Source organism: Sorghum bicolor, chromosome 9 (assembly GCF_000003195.3).
Source record: "Sorghum bicolor cultivar BTx623 chromosome 9, Sorghum_bicolor_NCBIv3, whole genome shotgun sequence".
In the NCBI taxonomy this organism is placed as follows: Eukaryota; Viridiplantae; Streptophyta; class Magnoliopsida; order Poales; family Poaceae; genus Sorghum; species Sorghum bicolor.
Window position 1 is genome coordinate 8,860,410 of NC_012878.2, and position 20,499 is coordinate 8,880,908.

Consider the following 20,499-nt stretch of genomic DNA (forward strand, 5'->3'; position numbering starts at 1 on the left):
GGGCCGCGGCGACGCTGGTGGAGGCCGCGGCGGCGCTAGAAGAAGGACGCGGCGGCGCTGGGAGTTGAAACGGCGCGACGGCGGTGAAGACGACGAACGTCGCAGCGCTGGAGACGAAGACGAAGGTAACTGCTCAGATCCAGGGCGCCCGCGGCTTATATAGGGGCGGACCTTTTAGCACTGGTCCGTGGCCGGAACCGGTGCTAACGGGTCTTTAACACCGGCTGGTAACACGAGCCGGTATTAAAGGGTGACCCTTTAGCACCGGCTCGTGTTACCAGCCGGTGCTAAAGGGACCCTTTAGCATCGGTGCGAGCCACGAACCGATGCTAAAGGGTCCTGAGCGCGCTAGGACGGGTTCCTAACTAAAATTTTCAGGACCCTTTAGCACCGGTTCCCACTATGGGCCGGTGCTAAAGGCCCTGTTTTTTAGTTTAGGGTTTTTCAATTGTTTATATATACAGTTTATATTATAAATTGTATAGTAAATTAAATATTTTATATAATATTTTTTAAACAGTGAATATATTCTATTTTTTTTAATGTACAAATGAAAATTTTTAACTTTAAATATCTTACTGTATTTTTATAATTTGCAATGATTTTGTAAGAAATGTTTAGTATTTTGTTAATGCAAAAATATATTATTCCAATAAATTTACAAAAACTATATGCAATCAACTGGAAATCTATTTTCACATCATATTGACATTAAACTTTTTATTTTTGTTATTTATTACTCGGAATGCTAGTAGGGTATTGTTTTCATCAAATAAAAAAATCTATTTATCATATAAAAATATATATCTTGATGAACACACCCTTTGACCGAACCCTAGATTGTCCCAAATGGAAAAGTCATGAATACAAAGTTTGTTACACTCATCAAGTTCTACATTTTGTCTAATGGTCAACTTTTCATTTGGAAAAGTTTGAACCATTGAATTTTGAAATTTCAGAGAATTCATAGCCACGCAGCGGTTTCGGAACCCTAGATGGTCTCGAATGGAAAAGTCATGAATACCAATATTGTTCCACTCATCAAAATCTACATTTCATATATAGACCATTTTTGCATTTGACAAAGTTTTGGGAAGGTGTAGTTGAAAATCCACAATTAACACATATAGTTTCATATAGTTTGTGTGAGATTCAAGAATTGGTGGGTATTGTTAACTTAAACTTTCTCAAATGGAAAAGTTGTGTATATAAAAAGTTTAGATCTTGATGATATCTAACAACTTGGTGTTCAAAATTTTTTCATTTTAAGTAATTTAGTTTGTCATTTGACCAAGTTTGACCAAAACCCGTCTTGGATTTTATAGAAATGTGAATAGGATTGGCTCAAAATTATCCAAATGTAAAAATGGACAATATATAAAATGGAGATCTTGATGATCTCTAACAACTTTGTATTCAAATTTTTTTCATTTAAAGTCATCAAATGGGCCATTTGATCAAGTTTGACCAAAGTCAAAGCATTGGTTTTTGCAAAAACACCCTTTGACCGAACTCTAGATTGTCCCAAATGGAAAATTCATGAATACAAAGTTTGTTACACTCATCAAGTTCTACATTTTGTCTAATGGTCAACTTTTCATTTGGAAAAGTTTGAACCACTGAATTTTAAATTTTCAGAGAATTCATAGCCACACAGTGGTTTCGGAACCCTAGATGGTCTCGAATGGAAAAGTCATGAATACCAATATTGTTCCAGTCATCAAAATCTACATTTCATATACAGACCATTTTTGCATTTGACAAAGTTTTGGGAAGGTGTAGTTGAAAATCCACAATTAACACATATAGTTTCATATAGTTTGTGTGAGATTCAAGAATTGGTGGGTATTGTTAACTTAAACTTTCTCAAATGAAAAAGTTGTGTATATAAAAAGTTTAGATCTTGATGATATCTAACAACTTGGTGTTCAAAATTTTTTCATTTTAAGTAATTTAGTTTGTCATTTGACCAAGTTTGACCAAAACCCGTCTTGGATTTTATAGAAATGTGATTAGGATTGGCTCAAAATTATCCAAATGTAAAAAATGGACAATATATAAAATGTAGATCTTGATGATCTCTAACAACTTTGTATTCAAATTTTTCTCATTTGAAGTCATCAAATGGGCTATTTGATCAAGTTTGACCAAAGTCAAAGCATTGGTTTTTACAAAAACACCCTTTGACCGAACTCTAGATTGTCTCAAATGGAAAAGTCATGAAAACAAAGTTTGTTACACTCATCAAGTTCTACATTTTGTCTAATGGTCAACTTTTCATTTGGAAAAGTTTGAACCATTCAATTTTGAAATTTCAGAGATTTCATAGCCACGCAGCGGTTTCGGAACCCTTTCGACATTTCGACATTTTTTCAAAAATACACAGTCAAGGTCTTCATAACAATGTGTGCATGCATTATATCCCTTGTTTGACTGGCCTAAAAGATTACTCAGAGCTGGCCAATCATTGATTGTTACAAACAGCAATGCTCGCAGGTCAAAGTGCTCTTGTTTGTACTCATCCCACACGTGAACTCCTGGTTTGCTCCATAAAAGTTGAAGTTCCTCAACTAATGGCCTTAGGTAGACATCTATGTCATTGCCAGGTTGCTTCGGTCCTTGGATAAGCACCGACATCATAATAAACCTCTGCTTCATGCATAGCCATGGAGGAAGGTTGTAGATACATAGAGTAACTGGCCAAGTGCTGTGACTACTGCTCTGCTCACCGAAAGGATTCATATCATCTGTACTTAAGGCGAACCGCAAGTTTCTAGCATCATCTGCAAAATCTGGAAATTCTCTGTCTATCGCTCTCCACTGGGATCCATCGGCAGGGTGTCTCAGCATATTGTCTATCTTACGGTCTTCTTTATGCCACTGCAACAACTTTGCATTGTCCTTATTTCTGAACAGACGTTTTAATCGTGGTATTATAGGAGCATACCACATAACCTTGGCAGGAATTTTCTTCCTATGACGTTCTTCACCCTCAACATCGCCAGGATCATCTCGCCTAATCTTATACCGTGATGCCTGACATACTGGACATGCATCCAAATTCTCGTATTCCTCCCCACGGTAGAGGATGCAGTCATTAGAACATGCGTGTATCTTCTGGATTTCTAATCCCAAACGGCAGACAACCTGTTTTGCTTCATACGTAGTGGTGGGCAATTCGTTGCCTTTCGGAAGCATCTTTTTTATGATCTTCAATAACTGCCCAAATGCCTTGTTAGATGTACCATTCTTTGCCTTCCATTGCAGCAATTCCAGTGTGGTACCCAGCTTTTTTGCCCCTCTTCAGCGATGGGATATAGCGATTTCATGTGGTCCTCTAGCATGCGCTCGAACTTGGCTTTCTCTTTATCACTTTCACATTCTCTTTGTGCATCACGGATGGCATCACCAAAAGCATCATCGCCCCGATCATCTTCTGCTGCTACCTCTTCTTCATTATCTCCCCCCATTGCAACATCATTGAAGCCACCGTACTGAGCAATAATATTGGCATGGTCCAATTCTTCTTCTTCTTCTTCACCTTCATCCATTATAATCTCGATTTCTCCATGTTTGGTCCAACAAATATAGTTTGGTACGAAACCAGACTTTAATAAGTGTGAATGAAGAGTTCTTGAGTTAGAATATTCCGTCAAATTCTTGCACACGGCACATGGACAGCACATGAAACCGTCCCTCTTATTTGTCTCGGCCACACTTAAGAAATAGTGCACGCCATTAATGAACTCTTCGGAGCGCCGATCGACATTATACATCCAATTACGTGTTACCATCTGCATTAAATATAACATATATATTATGAAAACCATGCACATATATAGTTTCTCATCTTATTGCACAACATGCCTAAGATACATAGTTGATTAATTCAGGAAAGCTTGGCTACAACAAATACAATCACAACTAGCACTAAAAAAACCAAAACTAAAATGCACTTAAGCAACATAATTAGTTCGCGTTCGATCCCAACTATAATAGATAGATCATTCGCTTGATCAACATCATTGAACTCCTTTCGTCGGCTCACTGCCTCACCACCTTCAGCCTGAAAGGTCCTTGTTTGGTTTTGGTAATTGAATGACAACTTAGGTGGACTAATAGTGTTTATGTGAGATACACAGGAGATTAGTCCACAGGTGATGATGTGATGATGGAGGAGCTCATTGCATATGAGACATGACATGGAGTCATGTGACCAAGGTGGAGAAGATCAAGATGAGGCTTGGCTTGATGGACCGGTTGCAAGAGAGAAGGGCAAGTCGGAGGCTTTGCAGCGAGGGACCGCGTGTGACGGTGAAGCTTGAGCAAGACTTGGCGCCGATGGACTGAGGCAACGGTGAAGAGCAAGTGAGGTCAAGATCGATGAACCAATACGGTCACATGATGATATGAAGTGGATCATATCATTTGGTGATTGGTTGGTGCATGTGTTGCATCAACACTAGAGGAGATGGAATGGAAAGCGCAAGGCAAAGGTATAACCTAGGGCATTTCCATTTCACCAGTCATAGGTGTGTAGAGAAGTTTATGACCGGATTTAGGATAGATGGCCGTACTATCAAGAGGGGCAAACTTGTTTGCATATCGGTCATCTAGTGCCACTTGAGTGATCTAACTTTGCATACGTGTTAGGATCGAGTGGCATGGCAAGTTGAGAGGCTAACTCCTTTGGGAAAATGTTTGTGAAAATGCTAACACACATGCACATGGTGGTGTACACTTGTTGGTGTTGGCACACTTTACAAAGGAGGTGGTGTTCCTAGGGTTGAGAGAGGTGTGGTCGGGATTCGGCGCTTTTGAGAAAATGAAGTGCATATTTTCTATTGCGCCGGTGGGAAGTTTGGAGAAGTCACGGGAGTGTTTCTCGCTAAGAAACACTCACCGGACGCTGGTGCTGGCAGCACCGGACGCTGGTCCAGAGCGTCCGGTGTGGTGTCTGTGGCGCAGGTGTGCACCGGACGCACCGGAGTGAGTCCGGTGCTCAGCGTCCGGTGTGAAGGCGTTTTGCAACCCTCTCTGCGCACGAGTCCGCTGAGCACCGGACCGTCCGGTGCCCAGCGTCCGGTGAGGTTGCGAGTTTGACACCCTCTCTGCGCACGAGTCCGGTGAGCACCGGACCGTCCGGTGTGGACTTGCAGAGCGTCCGGTGGTGCTGTGCAGGCGCGCGTGCGCAGTAGCCGTTGGCGGCAACGGTCGAGTTCAAACGGCTAGTGACACGTGGCGGTCAGCTGAGCACCGGACGCTAGGTGTGGAGCGTCCGGTGGCTCCCTGTGAGCGTCCGGTGCCCACGTGTTTTGCCCAGTGAAGGGGCAACGGCTAGTTTAGCCCTTGGGGCTATAAATAGAAGTGGTGGCCGGCCTTGGCCGGTGCTGAGCACCCTTGGGACTTAGTGTCCATGCATGGGGAGTGCTAGTAAAGCCTCTAACTCACATATGCTTGATAGTGATCATCCAATTGTGTGAGTGAGCGATTCTAGTGCGTTGCATTGAGAGATTGCATCGAGTGGCACTAGGTGTTCGTGTTGCAAGCCGGTGGTGCTTGTTACTCTTGGAGGTTGCCACCTCCTAGACGGCTTGGTGGCTTGTGACTCCGTCGAAGCACGCAAGGAGATTGTGCGGTGCTCCGGAGAAGAGATTGTGAGGGGTACGGTGCTCACCCCGCGGGGATCGCGAAGAGCAACTCTAGTGGATTGCTTGTGGCTTGGAGGATCCCCATCTTGAGAGTGGATGTGCGGCACCCGCTGAGGGTTTGGCTTTGGAATGCCAATTAGCTCGTGATCCATCAAGTGGGTGTATCGCCACAACGAGGACGTAGCTTGGTGGCAACCAAGTGAACCTCGGTAAAAATCACCGTGTCAACATTGTTTACTCTTCTCGGTGGTTTGCATTCGCTATACACGAGCTTGTATTTACTTTCTTTATATACTTGTGCTTGTGTAGTTGCTTTTGTAATTAGTTAAGCTTGTGTAGCTTGCTAGTTACCTTCTTGCTTGTGTAGCTAGAAGTAGTTCCCCTTGCGTGGCTAATTCGGTTTGTGTAACCTTGTTAGTCACTTTGCTTAGTTTGTGTAGCTAAGTAATTTGCGCTCTCTAATTTGGCATTAGTTGCCTTGTTATTGAGCTTGCTAGTGAGCTTAGGCTTTGTGCGCTTTGCCTCACTAGTTTGAGTAGGAGCTCCCCCGGTTTGCAAAGTACTAGTTGCATAGGTTTGTGTGACCTTGCTCCTAGAATTGGTTAGGTGAGCTCTTGCTAAGGTAGCACCTTGCTTGCTTGTTTAGGATCTTTTCAAGGTGCTAGAGAACTTAGATAGAGGGGTGTAGTCTTGGCTAGACCGATAGTTTTAATTCTGCATTTGTTTTCGGTTAGCCGGCGTAATAAAGTTTAGAAAGGACTATTCACCCCCCTCTAGTCCGCCATCTCGACCCTTCAAGTGGTATCGGAGCTAGGTCTCTCATTTGTGGTCTTCACCGACCCGAGAGGATGGCGTCTAGTGGGATAAATGATTGTGAGACACACATTTTTGATGGTACAAACTTTGCACTTTGGAAAAATCACATGCTTGATCATTTTCGTGCAAAGGGACCTAAATTTTGGTGGATTGTCACTAATGGTCTCACACACAACTTGGACCATAAGAATCTCACCAAAGCTCAAAAGGTTCTCTTTGAACTTGATTGTGAAGCTTATTGTTATCTAATGAAATCTTTGAGCTTTGAGTTGTTTGATAGGATAAACTCCAAAGGAACCGCATATGAAATGTGGGAGTCTATCAAACACACCTTCGGTGATTACTGCACATGGGATGATGGCAAGTTCAAAAAGGAGGAACCAAAGGTGGAGATACATGAGGATGTTGAGCATGACCACAACAAGGTGGTTGTGGAGGATTGCTCCACCTCTTGGTCAAGTGAAGATGAAGATGATGGCTATGACAGTGATGCTTCTAGAAGCTCATCCACTTCATCACATTCCTCCATGTCTCACGGCGACGGCAAGGTATCTATTGGAGGTGTGATTGTTGATTGTGATGATCCAAATTTTGAGCTTGTATGTAGACTCACCAAAGCTTTAAGAAATGAGATGGCTAAAACAAGTAAACTGAAAAATGAAAACTCATTTCTAAAGACCGCATGTGAACAACAAAAACATCTACTTTATGTTACTAATTGTTCACATGAGGAGCTAAAATTGGCTCATGAGGAACTTTGTGTTGCTCATGATAACTTGGTACAAGACCATGCTTTACTCACTATGAAGCTTTCTAATGAAGAAACTAAAACTAGTGAGAGCTCATCATTTGGGTCAAATGATCAATCACATATTGTTACTAACCCTTGTGATGTAGGCAAGAAGCATGTATCCACCTCTTGTGATGATTTATTATCTATGCCATGTTCTTCACATATAGATGCTTGTTCTACTTCTATGTCTTGTGAGACTAACCTTTTGAAGGAGAACAATGAGCTCAAAAATGAAGTGAAGAATTTGAGCAACAAGTTAGAGAGGTGCTACTACTCAAAAGTCACCTTTGAGCATATATTGAAGACGCAAAGAAAGTATGGTGACAAATGTGGCCTTGGCTTCAAGAAGAAGATGACAAAGGGCAAAAGAAAGCAAGAGAGAGAAAAGCTCTCTCATTTCATGTGCTATCAGTGCCATGAAGTGGGACATCTTGCTAATAGTTGCCCAAACAAAGAGAAGCTCAAGAAGATAAAAGAAGAAGAGAGGCTCAAGCATGTCAAGTGCTTCAAGTGCCGCACTTGGGGTCATCTCACCTCAATGTGCCCAACCAAGCAATTGGTGAAGCAACAAGAAGAGCCTCAACCTAAGCCACAAGTTGAGCAAGAAAAGAAGCCCCAAGCTCAAGTCAAGTTCAACCATCACGGTGACTTGATGATGATGAGCAAGAATCAAGACAAGAAGAAAGCTTATGCTCACATCAAGTGTTTTGAGTGCAAGAATGATGGACACTTTGCCTCGAAGTGTCCTACCAAGCTTGAGAAGAAGGCTCAAGCAACTCTCAAGAGGCAAGGCAATGAGAAGCAACACATGAGCAAGGAAGAAAAGGCTCAATCAAAGAGAAGTTGCTACTTATGCCGGGAAAGGGGACACATGGCTTATTCATGTCCCCTAGGTAATAATTCTAAGCCCATTTCAATTGATGATAATACTATGCTTAGAAAGGATGGTGATGGTACCTCCACGGTTGCTATTGCAAAACATCCCGCTATTCATACTAAGGCATCGCCTAAGTATGTTGCACCTAACTTGAGAGGACCCAAACTAGTTTGGGTACCATCAAAAAGTGGATGATTGTTTGTAGGTACCATCGGCATTGGAGACTTGATTCAATTAATCCTATAATTGTTTATCATATGATTGAGTCAAGCATTGAAGCTTAGTGCTTATCCTATCCCAATGCCAAGACAAATAAGTGAAGTCCAAGTGCTACAACATACAAGTGCAAATATTCAAGTTGTGGTGATTTATTGGATTATTTGATGGCTTGCAAATACATGAGTTCAAGCTTGCAAATTAGATGATCATGAGCTAACCAAGGTATATCTCTGTTGATCACATTCATTTGGGTGCATATGAGTTGATTGAATTAGATATATATGCAATGGTGCTTGCTATAAGATGATTGAATGGATTAAATGCTTAGTAATCAAGTTTGGATTGATTTGAGTTGGATAAGTTCATGAGATAACATTTAGTAAGTGGATTGAATGGATATATGTCTTGTGAAAGTATTCAATCAAGTTGATTTCAAGTTTGATTCAATTTGAACAAGTATAGCTCAATTGCTTGAAATCTGTCCATTTTTGAAAATCTGAGCTAGCAGTGATCAAGTCTGAGTTTGAGTGACCAAATCTATTTGGAATGGCTTGAAATTTGGTATGCATGCTGTACACTTTATCATAGAAGATGCTGTAGAAATTTCATGAAGATTGGATAAGGGATGCTTCGGTTTTGGAGTGGATCTTATCAGCTATAGTGCAGCAAATTTCAGCATGCAGCAGTGGTGGAAGAATTGAAATCTGGTAGCAATCTAGAAGTCAAATGAAGATCAAATTTTTACAGCTGCTAGATGACTCAGTAAAGCACATCTCCACCAAATTTCATAATATTTGGATCTGTACATTGTGAGATATGAGTTACTCTTTGAAAGGTACAGAATCTGCCAGAAAAGTGACAATTATTGGATTGATCTAGAGTCACTTCAATTGAAAGGTCCTCAAGTTGGAAACATGTTTACAAGTGTTTGAGGCACCTAAGTTTGGTTTTGAATTGATCTAGAAGCATGATAAGTAATGAGTACAAGGTCATGTGATTGTGGAATGTACTTGGTGTACACATTTAGTACTCAAATTGAAGATCAAGATCAAACTCAAGATGAAGATAAAGTTTAAGTTCTAGTGACTATTGGAGATCATTTAGTAGAAATAAAAGGACTTAAACAAGTAGAAAGAAAAGGACTTAAAGAAGGATTCATGGTTACTTATCATATTAAGTCCATCACTTGAATCAATCAATCAAAGCAATTCAAGTGAGTATCAAGAATTGTTCTTTGGAGAGAGGTCACTTCTCCCTATGTGAGGGGCGTGCCGCCCGAGGAGTGGGTAAACCAAGTGTGGTGCTTGGAAGACTAACATGGAAGTGGTGATCTAAAGGACATTTGAGATGCTTAGTTGAAGCAATCAAAAGGATTGATCAAGAGAGCAAGCAACACCCAAAAGAGAGCTAGTCATGATGTTCAAGTGGTATTCTTATTAGTTCTCTCATGCAAGCAATGGTCAAAAGAAGAAGCAAGCCAACCACAACAAGATAGTGCACTTGATCATAAAGTGGTTCTAAATTCATATGGGTGAAGATTTGATCTATCAATTGGCATTCATGATTGGTCTTCACCAAGCTTATTAATTGGACTTCACATTGCAATTTGGAGCTAAATTGGAATCTTATTGACTATCCTAAACTCCAAGATAGCAAAGGTATCATTGTAATGTGCATGATCATTTCATCCTTTACTAGTATGCGGTTAGTGCATATAGTACATGCTTCATAGGATCATGCATAACAAATGAAAAGTTTTAAATTCATAACCTACCACTATTGCTTGAATGATTAGTTGATCTAGTGGTATGTATATGAGTTTGTTCATGAGCTAGTAAACCCAAATACTTGATCTATTTTGGATTGTTAACAAGTGACAAGTACAACATTGACAAGATAACCCTTAATGTGAGGTGTGAAAAAGCTTGTCATTGGTTCAAACCGGACTTGGAAGCTTAGTCAAATCAACATAGTTCAAGTCTACAATTAGAAGCTCATGATGATAAGAGTACAAGAACAAGATAGCAATGAAAATGGATATCTAGACTCAAATGTTTCCTCAATTGGTATCCTACAATTGGTACTCATGATAGCAAATGTTCAAGAAAGCAAACAAGTGGTTCCATACTAGAAGACCTTAATTGATAGAAGAATCACATATGATATCGGACAAGATATTTCAAGTGATATCACATTTATACATATGGTGTCTATCATACAAGAAGGTGGTTCCACAAGTGATCCTCAACTTTAAGTGATCATCAAGCGAAGCAAGTTCCCTCACCAACAAGATTGACAAGTGAATGACCCATGCTATGACATAGGGGGAGTGCCCCACCAAATGGTATCAAGGTCAAAGATCCTATGTGGTATCTTAAGAGCAATTCAAGTAATGTCATTCCAACACATATGGTGATGTCCATCAAAAATACAAGATTCAAGCCTCAACCATCTATCCCAATGCAATCCTTTGTCACAATGAGATTCACACTTTTTCAATTGGTATCAAGTGATTTAATTGGTATCACATACCTTTTATGGAAATTGATGACAAAGGGGGAGAAGTTTGAACAAAGATATGATCATGAGAGAAAAGTTGGAACAAAGATATGATCATGCAAGAAGTTGGACAACAAAAGATGGGAAGTTGCATGGACATGAACTAAAAGGGAGCAACATTAAAAGAAAAGATGATGGATCAAAATTCTTGGACAAAAGAGAAGCACACAAGTAGGGGGAGCAAGCTCATGAACATTGATTGTTTGCATTTGATATGTGCATATTCATGTGCTTGTTTGCATTGCATAAGCTTTAAATTCAATATGCATGCTTGTGTGGTGTATGCTAGTTATAGAACTTGATTGATGATATGATAACTAGCATGCATAGGTTGGTAGCTAGACTTGTGTTCTTCATGTAAAGACTAGACCCTTGCTCTTAATGTTGATCTCACGGGGTTTCTAGTGTTTTTGTTGTCTAGCTACTCATGGTGCTAAGGATGGTGTACATCGAATGCTTCAAATGATATCGAATTTGGTATCGAGCTACAAAGGTTTATTCTATACACCTTAGCACTTAGTAGGGTTTTATGGTGCTTATCCAAATCTTGACATAGAGCTTAAATGTTGGATAAGAAGCATAAAATCCAAAACAAGTTAGCAATTTACACTTGTGTGAAGTGCTAGCTTGAAAAAGCTTAATTTCCATATCTTTGTAGAGTTGTCATCAATTACCAAAAAGGGGGAGATTGAAAGGTCCTTGTTTGGTTTTGGTAATTGAATGACAACTTAGGTAGACTAATAGTGTTTATGTGAGATACACAGGAGATTAGTCCACAGGTGATGATGTGATGATGGAGGAGCTCATTGCATATGAGACATGACATGGAGTCATGTGACCAAGGTGGAGAAGATCAAGATGAGGCTTGGCCTGATGGACCGGTTGCAAGAGTGAAGGGCAAGTCGGAGGCTTTGAAGCGAGGGACCGCGTGTGACGGTGAAGCTTGAGCAAGACTTGGCGCCGATGGACTGAGGCAACGGTGAAGAGCAAGTGAGGTCAAGATCGATGAACCAATACGGTCACATGATGATATGAAGTGGATCATATCATTTGGTGATTGGTTGGTGCATGTGTTGCATCAACACTGGAGGAGATGGAATGGAAAGCGCAAGGCAAAGGTATAACCTAGGGCATTTCCATTTCACCGGTCATAGGTGTGTAGAGAAGTTTATGACCGGATTTAGGATAGATGGCCGTACTATCAAGAGGGGCAAACTTGTTTGCATATCGGTCATCTAGTGCCACTTGAGTGATCTAACTTTGCATACGTGTTAGGATCGAGTGGCATGGCAAGTTGAGAGGCTAACTCCTTTGGGAAAATGTTTGTGAAAATGCTAACACACATGCACATGGTGGTGTACACTTGTTGGTGTTGGCACACTTTACAAAGGAGGTGGTGTTCCTAGGGTTGAGAGAGGTGTGGTCGGGATTCGGCGCTTTTGAGAAAATGAAGTGCATATTTTCTATTGCGCCGGTGGGAAGTTTGGAGAAGTCACGGGAGTGTTTCTCGCTAAGAAACACTCACCGGACGCTGGTGCTGGCAGCACCGGACGCTGGTCCAGAGCGTCCGGTGTGGTGTCTGTGGCGCAGGTGTGCACCGGACGCACCGGAGTGAGTCCGGTGCTCAGCGTCCGGTGTGAAGGCGTTTTGCAACCCTCTCTGCGCACGAGTCCGGTGAGCACCGGACCGTCCGGTGCCCAGCGTTCGGTGAGGTCGCGAGTTTGACACCCTCTCTGCGCACGAGTCCGGTGAGCACCGGACCGTCCGGTGTGGACTTGCAGAGCGTCCGGTGGTGCTGTGCAGGCGCGCGTGCGCAGTAGCCGTTGGCGGCAACGGTCGAGTTCAAACGGCTAGTGACACGTGGCGGTCAGCTGAGCACCGGACGCTAGGTGTGGAGCGTCCGGTGGCTCCCTGTGAGCGTCCGGTGCCCACGTGTTTTGCCCAGTGAAGGGGCAACGGCTAGTTTAGCCCTTGGGGCTATAAATAGAAGTGGTGGCCGGCCTTGGCCGGTGCTGAGCACCCTTGGGACTTAGTGTCCATGCATGGGGAGTGCTAGTAAAGCCTCTAACTCACATATGCTTGATAGTGATCATCCGATTGTGTGAGTGAGCGATTCTAGTGCGTTGCATTGAGAGATTGCATCGAGTGGCACTAGGTGTTCGTGTTGCAAGCCGGTGGTGCTTGTTACTCTTGGAGGTTGCCACCTCCTAGACGGCTTGGTGGCTTGTGACTCCGTCGAAGCACGCAAGGAGATTGTGCGGTGCTCCGGAGAAGAGATTGTGAGGGGTACGGTGCTCACCCCGCGGGGATCGCGAAGAGCAACTCTAGTGGATTGCTTGTGGCTTGGAGGATCCCCATCTTGAGAGTGGATGTGCGGCACCCGCTGAGGGTTTGGCTTTGGAATGCCAATTAGCTCGTGATCCATCAAGTGGGTGTATCGCCACAACGAGGACGTAGCTTGGTGGCAACCAAGTGAACCTCGGTAAAAATCACCGTGTCAACATTGTCTACTCTTCTCGGTGGTTTGCATTCGCTATACACGAGCTTGTATTTACTTTCTTTATATACTTGTGCTTGTGTAGTTGCTTTTGTAATTAGTTAAGCTTGTGTAGCTTGCTAGTTACCTTCTTGCTTGTGTAGCTAGAAGTAGTTCCCCTTGCGTGGCTAATTCGGTTTGTGTAACCTTGTTAGTCACTTTGCTTAGTTTGTGTAGCTAAGTAATTTGCGCTCTCTAATTTGGCATTAGTTGCCTTGTTATTGAGCTTGCTAGTGAGCTTAGGCTTTGTGCGCTTTGCCTCACTAGTTTGAGTAGGAGCTCCCCCGGTTTGCAAAGTACTAGTTGCATAGGTTTGTGTGACCTTGCTCCTAGAATTGGTTAGGTGAGCTCTTGCTAAGGTAGCACCTTGCTTGCTTGTTTAGGATCTTTTCAAGGTGCTAGAGAACTTAGATAGAGGGGTGTAGTCTTGGCTAGACTGATAGTTTTAATTCCGCATTTGTTTTCGGTTAGCCGGCGTAATAAAGTTTAGAAAGGACTATTCACCCCCCCCTCTAGTCCGCCATCTCGACCCTTCACAGCCTCAACCACCTGTGCAAAAGATTTCTTAATGTGTTCAATGTATTCTTCCTGCCAGTACCAACCTGTACATCCGTCGGTACCGTCCCACTGAAATTAAAAGAGATAATCAAAAGTTTAATTAATATCATTTAAAAAATATGCACATATATAAGCAAATGTCTAGAAATAACTCACATTACGATCCGGACACTTGTAGAATATACGACCCTTGTTTGCTCCCTCTTTCGACACTTTGTACTCCATCACAATCTTCTGCCCACACTTGCCACAAGTAATGAGAGGGAGTTTCGGCCGGTATCGCTTTTGAACCCGTTGAGAGACCGAAGACCCGGTCACGGTTGCCATCTACTATCCATACTCAATTTTTAAACAATTATAAATTCCACATTTACTAGTAAACATGTATGATACAATGGACATTATGTAGTAATAAAAATAAATCAAGTGATATTAACAAACCAATTAATTTGAACTATCCTACTTTCTAAGATCATAAAAAGATACTATAATTCATTCTTGCAAACTACATTAATACTAGGTCAACCATGAAATATGATATATATATATATATATATATGGATACTAATTCATGTGAATGATTCAAAATAACAAAGTGGATTTGAGCTAAAAATAATAGGAACATCACAAGCCAAAAACAATATGAAAAAGACAAGAAACACAAAAGTTAGTCACCTCCAAACACGAAGAAACGATGACGGAGTCGAAGAAGATCAACGATGGGCGTCGGAGATGAAGAACAAATGAAGAACAAGGAAGAAGAAGCTCCAAGAACAACAATGGTGAATGGTGCTCTCGGTTTCAAATGGGCAGAGAGGATCTGGCCTATAAACCGGACCATTAGCACCGGTTCAGGGCAAAAACCGGTGCTAAAGGGTTTGCCTCGGCCCGTGGCGCTGGCCGGTGCTAAAGGGGACCCTTTAGCACCGGTTTGTAACACGAGCCGGTGTTAAAGGGTCCCTGCCCCGACAACACCTGTCAGTAGCCGTTGGGCAGGATCCTTTAGCACCGGTTCGTGTTACAAACCGGTGCTAAAAGGGTCTTTAACCCCGGGCCGCAAAAAGGTCGAGGTTTTTGGCCATTTTGAGCATCGACCAATGCCTCATTCTGTAGTAGTGAGGTGAAGCACGCCTAAACAAGAATCGAGGCACGTGACTAAAAAATCCTAATGCCAAAAACCCGTGGATAGGTGAGCTTGTTCGCTCCCCTTCATTTAGGTGAGAGAGACCTGTGTTTTGGTGATTATTTATAAATTTTAAGTATTAGTGATAGGATAAGTACATCAGTAGATTACTTATCTCATCCACAATGCTAAAAATATGCAATATAAGAGATTATGGTTGCTCCAACAGATTAGGCATAAACAAAAACTATCATGGTTTCTGAGTTGGTACTGTTAAGAGGTCTTAAAACCCTAGTTAATAATCACAAAAAATATCATAATTTCTGAGTTGGTACAGCTATGAGGTCTATTTGAGGACGAAGTGATAAAACATTATTAATTTCTTGGTGAAGGGGGCCATCTCCCTCCGTCTACAAATGGTGTGTTTAGTTTGTGTCTATGCATCATGAGTCCATTCTATAAATTTTGGTGGAATCAACTCATCCTCATACATATATTAATTATTAGCTTGTGATAATAAGGTTGTGATGGATCAATACATTTCATTCCACAGACTAAACAAAAAAGTGAGTAGTTTATAGAAGATAGACCACTTTATTCCTCAAAGCAAACACTAAAGAATATCATTCTCACTTAGCATCTCCAACAATTTGCTAAAAGTTGTTTGCCATATTTTGAGTTTTATCAACTTGCTAAAAGTTTTGGCAAGTGAAAAAAATGACCATCTCCAATAGTTTGCTATTTGGGCTTGCCAAATTAAAAAAAGTCCCACACCTCAACTACCCATACATCAAGGTGGGCCTTTTCCCTGTGTGCCATTATAAAAGATGCTCAATTCCCCTGTGGCATTAAAACGTTCGCTCGTCCCTGTGTGACCAGACACTAATTTCTTTTGCCCTGTGTGCCATTCCGTTGCCTTTTGCCTCTAACGGTGGATAACGGCTGAACCATTTGACACTGATACCCATAGGAAATGAAATTGCTTGACTTCCTCTGTTCCATCTCACGGACAGCAGCTGGCCAAGCGTTTTGGCGGGAACAGACAGTGGTGTTGGCGCCAAGAGCTGGGTAGTTGGCCCCAACTTAATACCCTGCCCTCCTCTGCTATATAAATGACCTAAGCCCTCACTCAAGTCCACCACAAGCCACATAACAATGTCTCAAGCATCTAGCAGCTATGGTGGTAGGGCTAGGGTTAGGAGGGTGATGTGCCCCAACTGCCATGTTCTTGCCAATAGGTTTATCTCCACCACTGTGAACAACAACAACAGGGTGTTTCACAAGTGCCCCTATTTTGCTGTTTGTGCTTCTTCTCCACTACTCACTGCTTTTTCCTTTGCCTTTTTTTTCTTTTCTCCTCACTGGTCTTCTCTTTTGTTTTTAGGTTGCAGGCTGCCAATATTATCAGTGGGAGGATGAGATGGATCAAGTTGCAACACCTGCTCCATTGCATGCAGTTCCACTGCAGGCAGTGCCACCACCTGCTACAATCAGCACTGCAGCTCCTGTTGCCCTCATCCAGGATGGTTCCCAGGCTGCTGGTCATGGAGGCAATGCACAAGACTACAGTAGGGTGATGCAGCAGCTTAAGTGGATGGAAAAGATGATCTTTGTGTGCATTTTCCTTGCTCTGTATGCTATTTTCAAGAAGTAGTTTGTGTATGTGTGTGTGAGTGGGAGTATGAGTGGTCCCTCTGTAAGATTGTCTCATTGAATCAAAGAATGAATGAAGCAGCTAGTAGTACTTGTGGTTCTTCACTAGTATAAAATGCATTAACATGTGAAAATAAATACTACAACATCATAACAGCACCTCATTCATCACATACATGATATAGCATCACATAACATGTTATATCATCATGATATAGCATCACATAACATGTTGTCCATCACATAGAAGCTAACTTAATTGTTTTCATGGCATCCATGATGTCCATCACATACCAGCAACAATACATCACAAAAGGCAGTGTTTTTGGATCAATATAACAACACCAAAAGAAAATCATGTCCACATGACCAAAAGACCAAACACCTGTCACCTTTCATTGCAGCTGCAATTTCTTCTTGCTTCTGGTGTTCCCAGCTAGGCTGACAGAGCAAGGGTTGGGGCTGGCTGCTGCAACTTGGGGCCTCCTCGGTGTCAACTTCTTCTGTATTCCCACCCTCCTTCTTGGTGTATGCTGGGGTGGCACTACCTCCAGGGGATCAGTCTGCACTGTCATGCAGTCTTCATTCACTGGGGGCGCCAACACCATCTCTGTAGCAAGAGGAATTGGATCATTTGATCCAGTTCCAGACCTGTGCCACATTTGATTAGTATCATGTTTCAAATGTTGTGATGAAGACAGTCTAGAGTTTTGTGGTAGTCCTACCTGCTGTTAGACCCTGATGCTGCAGTCCTCCTGGAAGCAGATGAACTTGGACCTGCCTCACTGGTCTTCTTGGTAGCTGACCTTTTCTTCCTCTTGTTGTGTGTAGCATTTTGGACAGCCTCATTGAATGGCGACACCATCTCTGTAGGTGTTGGAGTTGGAACAGCAACAACTAGGCTCATCTCTGTATTGGCTGCGTGAGCCTTCTTCAGTCTTTTCTTAGGTGGACCCCTGCATACACAGTCTGATTAGTATTTGTTTGCAACAAGTGAAGGCAGTAGGTATACAACAATGGCATAAAGTTTTTACCTTGCAGCTTCCATTGCAGCAATATCAGCTGGGTCCCCATTCTTGCAAGTGTACCAATGATGTCCTAGCTGTTGACAAATGGAACACTTGTGTTTCTTTCCTGCTTTTTTCTTGTTCCTGCTGCCTCCCTCTAGAGCTCCTTTGAACCTATTTTTCCTCCTTCCTCCTCCTGTGGGTCTAAGCAATGGAGGGTACAAGAAAAATCCATGAGTTCCTTTGGGCCACATGCTTTTGTCAGGAATGCAAGGTATGGAGCACTCATAAGCAGCCTTGAATCTAGCAACTGAAAAGTAGTCATCAACATGATCTTCAAGCTTCTCTCCAGGTTTTGAAGTAATGTATGCTATGGCATGTTTGTAAGGGATTCCTGAACACTGCCAAACCCTACAAGAGCAAGTTCTGTCAGGCAAGCTGACCACAAACCTAAAACCATCCTCTCTTCCCTTTGCCACCAATTCTGCCACACCATCAGGGTTGTCTGTGATAATCTGCATGTCTAGGTTGTAGCTTTCCTCCCTTAGCCTCTGCATGATGTGTGGCAGAATCTTTCCAGTGAACTTCATAGCTACCTTCTTCCTATGGTTCTATTTGATCAAGATCATCTGTCTTATTGTGTCCAGCAGGTCATCCAGATGTTTCCCCTTCTCAGGCTTGATCCAATTGTTGAAAGTTTCTGCTAAGTTATTAGTCACATAATCCACCTTGGAGAGTAAACCATACTGGCTCCTAGTCCAAAGCTTCTTATGTGTCTCCTGCAGGTACTTCATTGCCTCAGGTTTTGCTTCAGCCATGGCATGATAATGCTTCTGGAACATGTACTCAGTCCAGGCATAAGAGGAAGCCCACAAGTGATCATCAAAAATCTTACCATTGTACCTCTTCTTGAAGTTTTGCACTAAATGATACATACATTCCCTATGTTCAGCATTGGGAAACACTTCACTAACCCCATTCATGACTGTCTGTCCACAATCTGTACTGAATGTCATGCCTTCAGGGGTGCCTATAGCTTCTTTCAATTTTTCCATGAACCATACCCAGTTCTCATTGGTTTCAGAGTCAATAACCCCAATAGCTACTGGGTACATCCAATTGTGCCCATCTACTACACATACAATGCACAATTGTCCTCTATATCTACCATTCAAAAATGTGCTATCTACTGCAAGGTATGGCCTACAACCCATAAATCTTCTGGGAACAGTTCACCCAATACCTCCCTGGATCACTCTTCTCAATGTCATAATTGAACTCATGAACAACAGCATGTGTAGCTAAAGCAATTTTAAAAGCCTCCATGTTGGAGTACAAGGTTCCTACAGCCATTGGAGGGTTCATCTTGTCATAATTGGCATCAGGCATGCCTTCAGGCAGCCTATCTTCAACCATAACATCATCAGAAGACTCATCATTAGAATATTCCTCCTCAGAGTCTGAGGAAATGTTAGCAGCTGCATCACTTTGTTTTCTGCCAACAGGCCTCTGAAGATTGCTAGGAGCAGGGGCAGGGGCAGGGGCAGGGATAGGGACAGGGGTAGGACCAATGTCTATATACAAAGATTCATCATTAACACCAACATGCTCATACTCAGGGTTTGGGTTAGCAAGGTACTCAGGATTATCATCTTGGTTTGCCTCCTCACTCGCACTTTCACTATTTGTGGCAGCAGATTTACTATAATGGCTTGGTCCAGTAGTTGTAGAGTGAATGGGTAAGCCTGGACAAGCAACAGAGGGTGTGAATGGGGGTTCAACTGAGGGCTCAACTGATGCAACATTGCTAGGACTATCCCAATCAGGTAGGCATGGGTCAGTATCAGGGCTGTGGTATGCAACAGTGATCAAGCAGGTTTTCGAAGCAATATTTCTTGCAAACATTTGCAACAAATCATGATCACCTCGGAGGGGAATGTGAGCTTTAGTCTCTGTGCACAAGTAGAACAAACTAGCAACGTGACCGTAGTCGTGAGGATACTTGTCCACCACCTCATCGCGCAGCCCATTGAAACTAGTGCGGTCAGCATCCACCACTTGATTCAATGCAAACCACCTCGCACGCGAATTCGGAGCAACAATCCGTATTTCTAAATTGTAGCTACTGTCGGGGTCCATCCTACAGATGAACAAGGAGCACGGAATCAATATAGCACTCTAATTAGTAACCCTAACACGGATCGACAATAACACCTAACGTCGCCAAATCGATACACTAATACCGAATCAAAGGGCGCTCCGAATCAAATGAGGGGAATGAACTCACCCGTCTTGAAACCACGCCGGTGGCTCGCCGCCGTTCCACGCAATGGCGGCTTTGTGCCGTCCTTCTTGATCCACCGGGGTCAAATCCAAGCACGCATCCTCCAGCACCGCTTCGTTCTCCACTGCCGCACCTCGCTCCGCCGCTGGATCCGCCGCCGCTAGGGTTGCGCCACCACCGCTAGGGTATCGCCTCAGCAGAGATGGCTGCGAGCGAGGAGAGAGTGGAAGCCCAAGTGACTGGGAGACTGGGGGCGGCGGCGGTCAGCATCGGTCAACCAGACATACTTAACCATCGAAAGGGCAGTGTGGTCTTTTTCTCAGCCCGGTCCCAGACGTCAGAGCACCCAAACGGCCAAAAACAAACAGAAAGGCAACGGAATGGCACACAGGGCAAAAGAAATTAGTGTCTGGTCACACAGGG